Source organism: Penaeus chinensis, chromosome 2 (genome assembly GCF_019202785.1).
Source record: "Penaeus chinensis breed Huanghai No. 1 chromosome 2, ASM1920278v2, whole genome shotgun sequence".
Classification (NCBI taxonomy): Eukaryota; Metazoa; Arthropoda; class Malacostraca; order Decapoda; family Penaeidae; genus Penaeus; species Penaeus chinensis.
Genome location: NC_061820.1, coordinates 28,294,585 through 28,304,584, shown reverse-complemented (window position 1 = coordinate 28,304,584; position 10,000 = coordinate 28,294,585). Strand labels below are relative to the sequence as shown.

At 34.2% G+C, this 10,000-nt stretch overlaps 5 non-coding genes across 5 annotated transcripts; 2 read left to right on the top strand and 3 right to left on the bottom strand.

The window, feature by feature from the left end:
• Positions 1-1,296: 1,296 nt before the first annotated feature.
• Trnap-agg lies at positions 1,297-1,368 on the bottom strand. Its single transcript has one exon. It is a non-coding gene; the product is annotated as a tRNA-Pro (tRNA).
• A 1,058-nt stretch (positions 1,369-2,426) lies between these two features.
• Trnap-agg lies at positions 2,427-2,498 on the bottom strand. The gene has a single exon. It is a non-coding gene; the product is annotated as a tRNA-Pro (tRNA).
• Positions 2,499-2,932: 434 nt separating this feature from the next.
• On the top strand, positions 2,933-3,004 carry Trnap-ugg. Its single transcript has one exon. It is a non-coding gene; the product is annotated as a tRNA-Pro (tRNA).
• A 743-nt stretch (positions 3,005-3,747) lies between these two features.
• Trnap-agg lies at positions 3,748-3,819 on the top strand. Its single transcript has one exon. It is a non-coding gene; the product is annotated as a tRNA-Pro (tRNA).
• Positions 3,820-8,418: 4,599 nt separating this feature from the next.
• Trnap-agg lies at positions 8,419-8,490 on the bottom strand. The gene has a single exon. It is a non-coding gene; the product is annotated as a tRNA-Pro (tRNA).
• Positions 8,491-10,000: the final 1,510 nt, after the last annotated feature.

Sequence of the window (10,000 nt, the reverse complement as noted above, 5' to 3'; positions counted from 1 at the left end):
TCATTGATACATTTACTGGTGCCGAATGAATACCTGTAGGAGAAAATAGTCAAAACGTATTCCGTAATATATAATATTCCTTGCTGTATTAGGACCATTGATGGCAAACATTGTCGGCTGAAATGTCCTGCAGGAGCAGGATCAATTGTAAAGGATACCATTCTACTGTTTTAGCCATTGCTGTTGGGGCATATGGTCGTAGCGATAGTTTTATCTGTATCAAATAACATATCATTATTTCCGGAAAGTATTCCACAGCCACGTAAAATACCAAATAATGGAACGAAAGTTCAATTTTTCTTGTGGATGAAGCTTTTCCTCAAAAGACAAATTTTAAACATCTTTTCTTAGAAAGGATTTTGACTACCCCAAAAGGGTATATAATTATCGGATCAGCTAGGCTAGAAGAACAGCAGAGTGTGCCTTTGGAATGTTTGCTAATATAATTGGTGTACTTCAGACATCAATGGAAACCAGCGCTGAAATATATGAAGCACTGGTGAAAAACATTTGTGTACATAATTTCATTCATGTAAACAATCTAAATTCCAATGCAAGTGAGGATGTCCATGATGCTATTCCCATCATTCACTCTTAGGACTAAAAGCAACAAGAAGCACGATGGCTACAGTAAAAGCTATGAGTGTTTGTGGTATGTTGAAGGAACATTTTGTTTCTCCATGTGGAGCTCTCGAATGATCTAGGAATGTAGTTTCATGGTTATTGGCTTGTACTTATTACAATGAGAGAGAGAGAGAGAGAGAAAAAAAATACCTGTTATTAACTGCAGATGCTAGCAACCTCTTTCTACAAAGAATCTATGACATCGGTGGCTGCGGTCTCAGGAATCACATATTACAGGGCGCTCTCGCACTAAATTTATCAAGAACCCTTCTTGCATGATGCTCGCGCCACGGCTGCTCCAATTATTTGAAGTGATCACGCTACGGCTGTCTTGCCGTAATTAAGGCAAAATAGGTTCAGCTCCATTTTTACCTCAGCCCGAAAGAAACTGATTCGACTCGCCTGAAGCCGACACACCCGATATTAATGCTAAACTGAGGTGGCGAACCATGACTCATGGTTTCCTTTGATTTGCCCTGCCATGGTATTTTAAATGTGAAAAGCCGGTGTAAGGGTTTCTTTTGCGATGGTAGACGACTGACAACGCAGTATTACAGACAGAGAGATAAGATGCTCGTGAATTTAATTAATTTAATTTCTCTCCCGCAAGCGTTAACATTTGCAGATACAAGTATTTTCGTTACTTATTTTCTTCATGGCTCTGCTAAAGGAGGGCCTGACCGGGATTTGAACCCGGGACCTCTCGCACCCTAAGCGAGAATCATACTCCTAGACCATCAGGCCGTTGCATGAGTCTAAAAAGAGAAATTTGTGCATTCTGGTTGGCGGTCATCGTGGCCCGCCCACTTACGCTAACTTTAAAGATACGTATAATCGTCAGAATATGTTAATATATTATTCAAGATTTACTTTAAATTCAGTTTATCGATAATTTTTTGTGTGATTTTTACTTTTATGTTTTTAACCATATTCATTGAAATTCTATGGATTACGTATGCAGACAAATTAGTTTTATATTCAAATTGTTGTATTATCATTCTTTGTTATTATTACTATCAATATTATCATTATAAATATTATCATTATAACTTTTACTAATAATATTATTACTGCTGCTGCTATTACTACTACCATTTCTATATCGGTTAATTTATTGTTATTGTTGTTAATGTTGTCATTTTCACCCTTATTGTTATTATCAGCATCATTATTATTTTGATTTGCTTTGTTACTGATGTTCTAATTAATGTCTGATTTATTGCCTTGGTTAGCATTATTGTCGTAATTATTATTATGATAATTAGTCCTCTTATAACTTGTGTTTTCAATATTATTTTTATATCCGCCACATTTATTATTATCCCTACTTGTGGCTAATGATAAAATATATATAATCTTTGTCTGATACTCTTGCCACATGTCTCCCAAGTCTATCGGGAATTGCGCTAGCTACAGGAATTTATTTGTTATAATATTGCTGATTATCATTATAACTGTTATTAATTCCAGAGTTTCATTATTCTAAATCATTATTTTTATCACCTGACTTTGATGTTATTTCAAATTCCTAACAACTAATGCCAGATATTTCATAGAAATCTTTATTTCGGCGTTTTCAAACAGCGTTTTACATTTTAGTATGCAGCATGCATTGTGTGGTTAAGAAAATCGCGGAATAATAAAAACAATGACACCAGTAATTATTACAGATGTCCCTCAACTGCCATAGTGTTTTACCAGTTTTTGACTTATCTTAAGAGAAGGGTTGGGCCTTATTAAGCAGACAGAGGGGCTTGTCATTCTCTTCTTAAATTCCCTCATTCTTCAAGGCTGGAAAAGGTGGGCCTGACCGGGATTTGAACCCGGGACCTCTCGCACCCTAAGCGAAAATCATACCCCTAGACCATCAGGCCGCTTCTTACAGTGTGAAAGTAGAAACTTACTTGTTTTGCAGTACTTTCACTTACGGGTGAGCGACCGTCGTGACCCCGCCTATTTCCGCTGCCTCTGGTGAGGAGGGTATCGCCAGAATAAGCTTGTACATTTTTCCTTTTCCATTGGCAAGAAAAAAAAAATATATATATATATTTATACACACACACATACACACATATAAATATACATACATATATATACACATATATATACTTGTCGGTATGCGTGCGTGTCTGATCGCACGTATGTGTGTATATATACATATATAAATAGTATCTGAGTATACATATACATATGCATCTATACATTATATATGTATATATATATATACATATGTGTGTGTGTGTTTGTGTGTGTGTGTGTGTGTGTGTGTTGCTCATTGTGTCAGACTGCTTATCGCAACATCTATAACGGCCTGATGGTCTAGGGGTATGATTCTCGCTTTGGGTGCGAGAGGTCCCGGGTTCAAATCCCGGTCAGGCCCTCGTTAGTGAGGTCTCTTATATCTTTAAATGACCATACCTTATATAGACTGCTTATTCGGATTTCAGATGAGTTGTTGTGCTGTAGGCAAGAACTCATTCTTGGTAAGAGTTTTTTCTCTCCAGTATACACGCAGATACAAATTTACACACGCCCTCTCTCTCTTTCACACACACACACACACACACACACACACACACACACAAACACACACACACACACACACACACACACACACACACACACACACACATGCGTGTAACAGATATAGGTGTATGTTTGACTGAGTGTAGGCGTATGTTCGCAGATCTTTTGTTATGATACTGTTGGTAATCTAGAGATCTTGGACACTGAAAATAAAAGAAAATAACATCACTTGCAGATTTTAGCTTTCATGGTCTCCGTTTCTCTTATTTCCTCTAGGGATATTTTTCCTTATTTGTTGACTGATACATATGTGAATACATTGGTCGGCAAGATACGAGGAAGGAATTGTAAAATACCCCGGGTGTATGTGTATATCTATACAGGTATACGTATAAATAGTCTGTACTTTATTTATGTCTACTTTTCTGGTTGTCAGTCTACCAGTAGTGATAATTGATGTCGTAATTGCAGGAAATCATCCGAGTTGCCAAAAAAGGAAATCACAAGGAAAACTGACCTTTTCTGTATGACTTTGGAGCTTATAGTGTTTATGTATCTTACATAAGAACTTTCTCTTTCCAGTTCTCTCTAGAGAACGGCCTGATGGTCTAGGGGTATGATTTTCGCTTAGGGTGCGAGAGGTCCAGGGTTCAAATCCCGGTCAGACCCTCTTTTTGCCAAAATCAGGAAAACATTGGGAATATAAGAATTGATATGCAGATATTACAATAAAAATAATTTATCTTTCTACAAATGCTGAAAGTAGGGTATCTTTTAATTTACACCGTAATATTTCTTATCTTCAGTTTCATTTCTAGTGTGTATGTAAGAGGCATCTCATCATCTTATGTGACATAAGTAAATGTTCTTGTTTCTTGAGACGCCCTACGTTTGATATGTAACATCAATTTTTACTTCGCTTCCATTATGGTAACACACACACACACACATACACACACATTTATATATGTGTCTGTATACACATACATTTGTATGAATATATTGATATTGCTTTCCCTGTTTTATTCAATTAAGCTGTTTTATCCCATATACATATGTCCTTCTCTGTACTTATGAATATTGCCGTGTAAAGGATTTGAAACATATGCAGCATTTTGTATAATTCTTCTGTGTTGCTACGTCCTGTGTCGACAGCGTCTTTGTTATCAATGTTTTTCATAGAAATTTCCATATTAGATTCCAAATTAATTGCTACCACTAAAATACATTTTAGTATAATAACTCTGCTGTATAAATAAAATATAAGAAATGGAGGTATCAGTATTTATGAAATCTACAAAGAACCAAGTACAAAAATCAAAGATACGTTAATTCCATTGGCTTGACATCGCAAGATTTTGAAGACTAGTTCTTTGCCCATTCCTGTCAGTTATAGACTCTAGAACCTAGTTATGATAAAAAGGAAAAGGACAGGTCTTGAAACAGACATTTTCTACATGTAGGATAATTAGATAAAGATAGATCAACTGTACTATGAGAGGCCATAAAGGAGATTTAAAGATACCAGCAACACTTATTCTTCTTATGTAATTTTATCTATGAAATACAGATTAATAAGGCTTGAAGTGAAGAGTGAATCAAATTTAGAAGATAAAGTAAATTAAGATTGGAATGGTTGCGAAAAAGAGGACATTGGAGGGTTGTAATTGCTATTCTTGGATATTAATCGCTTTAAACAAGGTAATTATCTCAAAGGCACTTAACTGAAATGAGAGCTGAAAGACTGAATTGTACCACGGACTCTTTTGTTGTTATCATAAAACTGATGTTTTTCAAACGTTCATAAGTGGCATTATCCAGTTTATCGAACTGCTGAAAAAGAAATAATTGTGCAGTTACAAATGCACATCCACGATCTCGGTCCCAGCACAAAGTTGATTATATAAACTTTTTGAAAATTAAATGAACTGCTAGCAAAGGAAAATGACATTTTAATTTATTACTGCATATAATTTACATCATCCTAAGACCTGCATTTATAGTTAGATCATCTACATATTATAGGACATCATCTAGCACATCCATTATCACTGACATGCCGGACATAAAATCACTCTTCCTTATCTCTCTGGTTACCACGGGGATCCTAAGTAAGTTTATATTCAGACTGGGTGTAAAATAAATTAACTTTTAGTGTTATTGGTAAGGTTGTATATACCTTGAATTAGCAGCCAGATAACCAGAAAATAATTTGCTTTAAATGCTGTTTGATTTCCTACAGTTAGGGTTAGCAAAATTTCCCTTCTTTACAAAAGAAACTACGAAGAAACCCGATAATTGTGTAATGAATGTTTGACATAAACTGAGGCATGAAAAATGGATTCAGAAAAGAGGGTCTGACCGACATTTGAAGGTGGGACCCCAGGCACCCTCAACGAGAACTATACCCACACACAATCAAACCTTTACCCTCTCCCCCTACCAAACACGAAAAAAGAAAAAGAAAATCGTAAAGCCCTTTAGTAAGTGGCAAATTTAGGAAAGTTTGCTATTTGATTTCTGCACCATAATTGCGATATTTATTTCACCATTAATTTCAAAGGTATCTTCTGTCACCGGCGATTTAGCTATATCATTTCATTTTTACGTTACTTTATATTCTATATTTGATATACTCTTCATTTCACACCTTATTAATCTGTGTTTCATAGAGGAAATACCTAGGCCTAGTGAGTCTATGGCAGGCAGGAATGGGCAAAGAGGTAATCTACAAAGTCTTATGATGTCAAAGGTGCAATTAGTGCTTTGTGATTTCAAAACTGCTGATACCTACCTTTCTTATATATCTATTTCTACTGTAGAGTTATTCATTTAAAATGTATATTAGTGATAGCAGGTAATTTACAATTTGAGATGGGATTTTTCACATTACAGGATGAATTAATACAAAATCAAATAAAATGCTGGATATGTTTTCAATTCCTTATATAACTATATCCAGCATAGAGATACTTAAAGGACCTATTTGTATGGGATATCAAATATTCACTAGTTTATTGAATAAAACAGGGAAAGCAATATCGATGCAGGATTATTTTCGATGTAAACGACGCTGAGGGGTGTCAGTGCAGGTCAAGACGCCGCCATTAAAAAGAAAGTGTGAGATATTAGAAGGAACAGTTATTTAGAATAGAGAGGCGTTAACGTTTCTCAGTAACTGGCAAGAGTTAAAGAAATGACAGCCTTTGCAGGGAAACTATTCCAGCGTCGATCAAGACTTTCGGTACGTGTTTCTCCCGCGAAATGGTGGGACCACGACTGCTGGCAGGCAGTTGTTTAATAACAGTTCATTGTGCAGTACGGTACCTGCACCAGGCATCACTTCATTTTACTTATCTTTATCCTTCTATTAATCAGTTGTTAACCGGATTTAGGGGGTACTAGAATGCTTAGACCAGCCTACATTAGTGCTAGGGCCGGAAAAGGTTAAGAAACTCTGCTCGAAGTGGATAAAATTTTGGTATAAACATGGCGAGATTGTTGTGTCGTTAACGTTATAATGTTGAAAGAGCACCAACGTCCCTAAGATGCCAAATGACTCAAAGCCAAGTCAGACAATATTAATTCAACGGTCAAAGGTATAGTCTTGAAAATTATTAAAGATCAAAATCAAGACAAAAATTGTTAATTGGGTATTACGAAACTGAAAAGTCCAAGAAGTAATAATTTACCTTTACACAATGTGTAGTGACAAATAATGACATGAACAAAAATAAAGTCAAGGTCAATAATATAGTAATGGTGATAATAATAATGGCAATAACTATAACAATAAGAAGAGAGAGAGAGAGAAGAGAGAGAGAGAGAGAGAGAGAGAGAGAGAGAGAGAGAGAGAGAGAGAGAGAGAGAGAGAGAGAGAGAGAGAGAGAGATTATTTGAAATTATCTCCCGCGTCAACAGCTAAGGTCATTAACGGCGATCACCTTGTTAGACTGAAATATTAAAATATTTAAAACGTTAAAAATCTATCAATAAATATTATATTAAAAATCGAAGCATAAAAATTATGCTTTAATGTCTAAAAACTATTGCATTATGCATAATTAGAATGCAGTCGTACAGCTGAAATTTAGGTATTACAGACACAGGCATTAATGCGCATTTTTAGTAAGCGTCTCTCCAGCTTATTAAACTATTTGACGTCGGCTTACCCAAGTTTATGAAAAACATAATCAAAAGCATGAGCGTGTATACACATAGCTAGATTAGCCGTAGAGTTTACCATCCAGGAAATTCTTAGAATAAAAGAGAAGTCTGGAAGATGTCAACCTTCATCCTCATTAGTATAACAAATGATTATGACAAATAGTTAGATCTAGAGAAGACAAATAATCTTCAAAGACAAAACGAAAACAAAATGAACAACAGCATCTCCAGACAGTATAAACATGTAAAAAAAGAAAGAAAAAAGGACCACTTCACTCTTGAAACTTTGCTTCTTGTTATTTCTGTCCTTGCTCATATGTTATCATTATATTATCATTTTCTTTTAGTTATTTTGCAGTTTGAATAAATAAATTATAGTTAAACTTTATCAGCTATAATTTGTCTTGTCCAAAACTAATGATCTGTTAAGGTCATTTGTTATATCTCTCAGAAAGAAAAGGTAAGTTTTGCGAGATGGTTGCAAAATGAGTTAGAGAACCTTGGCTCTTCTTGTTTCTTTTTTCTCTCTCTCTTTGTATGTAGGTGTGTAGGTATAAGTATATAAACGAGTGTGTGTGTGTGCATACACACACACACACACACACACACACACACACACACACACACACACATATATATATATATATATATATATAGATATAGATATGTATATATATACACACACACCTGTGTATATGTCTGTATATATTTATACATATAAGTGTGTATATGTATATTATGTATATATATATATATATATATGTATAAGTATATATATTTGGATTTATATGTATATGTTTATTTTTGTATATATATGTATATATATATATATATATATATATGAATGGAAATATTAGCACAATAGAAGCAAAACAAAGAAATTATGTTACACATCAAACGTAGGGCGTGTTAAGGAAATGGAACATTTACTTGAAAATGAGACGCCTATTACATAAATATTAGGAATAAAACTGAAGTAAAGAAACATAGCCATGTCAATATAGAAATACATCCCCTTCAACATTTACAGAAGCAATACGTTAAATTTTAGATGTATTATTTGCATATCAATCCGCTTTCTTCATGATGCTGGCAAAAAGAGGGCCTGACCGGGATTTGAACCCGGGACCTCTCGCACCCTAAGCGAGAATCATACCCCTAGACCATCAGGCCGTTCTGTAGAGACAACTGAAAAAAAGAAAGTTAGTCTATACTGTAAGTTCCTTCACCTACGCTCCGGTTAGCGGTCGTATTGGTCCCGCCCACATCCGCTAATCCTTATGACTAGCTTAGCACCAGGAGGATATATTTTCATTTACCACTTGCTAAAAGCTATAGACATGGGATTCATCAGTGTAACATGATTACACTTAAGTGCACACAAAAACACACATATAACATCCTCGTATGAATATCGTCTGATTTCTTCTATATATATAATGTATATGGGTATATATATGTATATATGTATGTAAGTATGTATAATATATATTTCATATTTATTGCAGTTGATTTGAAGTATTGGTATATATACATATATGTATACGTATACATATATACATATATACATATATATATATATATAAATACATATATATACATGTACATATATATACGTATACATATATACATATATATATGTATACATATATATACATGCATTCATATACATATTCATATGTGTGTATAATATATATATATATATATATATATATATATATATATATACCATACATATATGCAGACATACACGCATACACACAAACACGCATTTATATATACATATATATATATATATATATATATATATATATATAAGTGGCAGAAAAACCTACAATGCAAAAACTAGATTTATTGAAAGTAAGACTACAGTTTCGAAATCCACCTGGATTCCATCCTCAGAATGGAATCCAGGTGTATCAACACGGAAGAGTGTTTTACTATTCATTCATATTTATAAATGCGTGTGCGTGTATGTGTGTATATGTATGTATATGTATTGTGTGTATGTGTACATACATATATACATATGTACATATACGTATGCACATATGTCTGACTTTAAACTAAACGATTGCCAACGTATGTGCAAAAAGTGCACCATTTTTTCGAGTATAAAACATTTAAACATCACAAGCCCAGTGGGCAGATCTCTTCGCCACTTGCATGAGAAGCTAAAATGCTAGAGTAGATAGTACCGAGTCGTAGTTTATAGACTAATTGAATTCAGTACACGTCTATAATGGTTTGATGGTCTAAAGGTATGGTTTTCGCGCTGGGTGCTAAAGAGGCAGCTGTAGACTCCAGAGTTATATAGAAAAAGTCAGTTTTCGGTTGTGGTTTCCTTTTCGGTAACTAGGGTGATTTTCTGAAGTCAGGGCATCAATTATCGCCATTGATAGACTTACGATCAAAAAAAAAAAAAAAAAAATCTATCTATCTATCTATATATATATATATATATATATATATAAACAGACTATGTATACTATATATACACACCCATAGTTCCTCCCTCATTCATATGCATTCTTGTCAGTCAACAAACAAGAAAACTTTGATAATAGAAAATTAGCGACTTAAAGACACGCAGATCATGAACTGAAATCTGGTAATTTGAAGAATCTTAATATTGATGTTTTATTATCGTTGACAACTTTTGTTGTTTAATGAAATGAAGTCA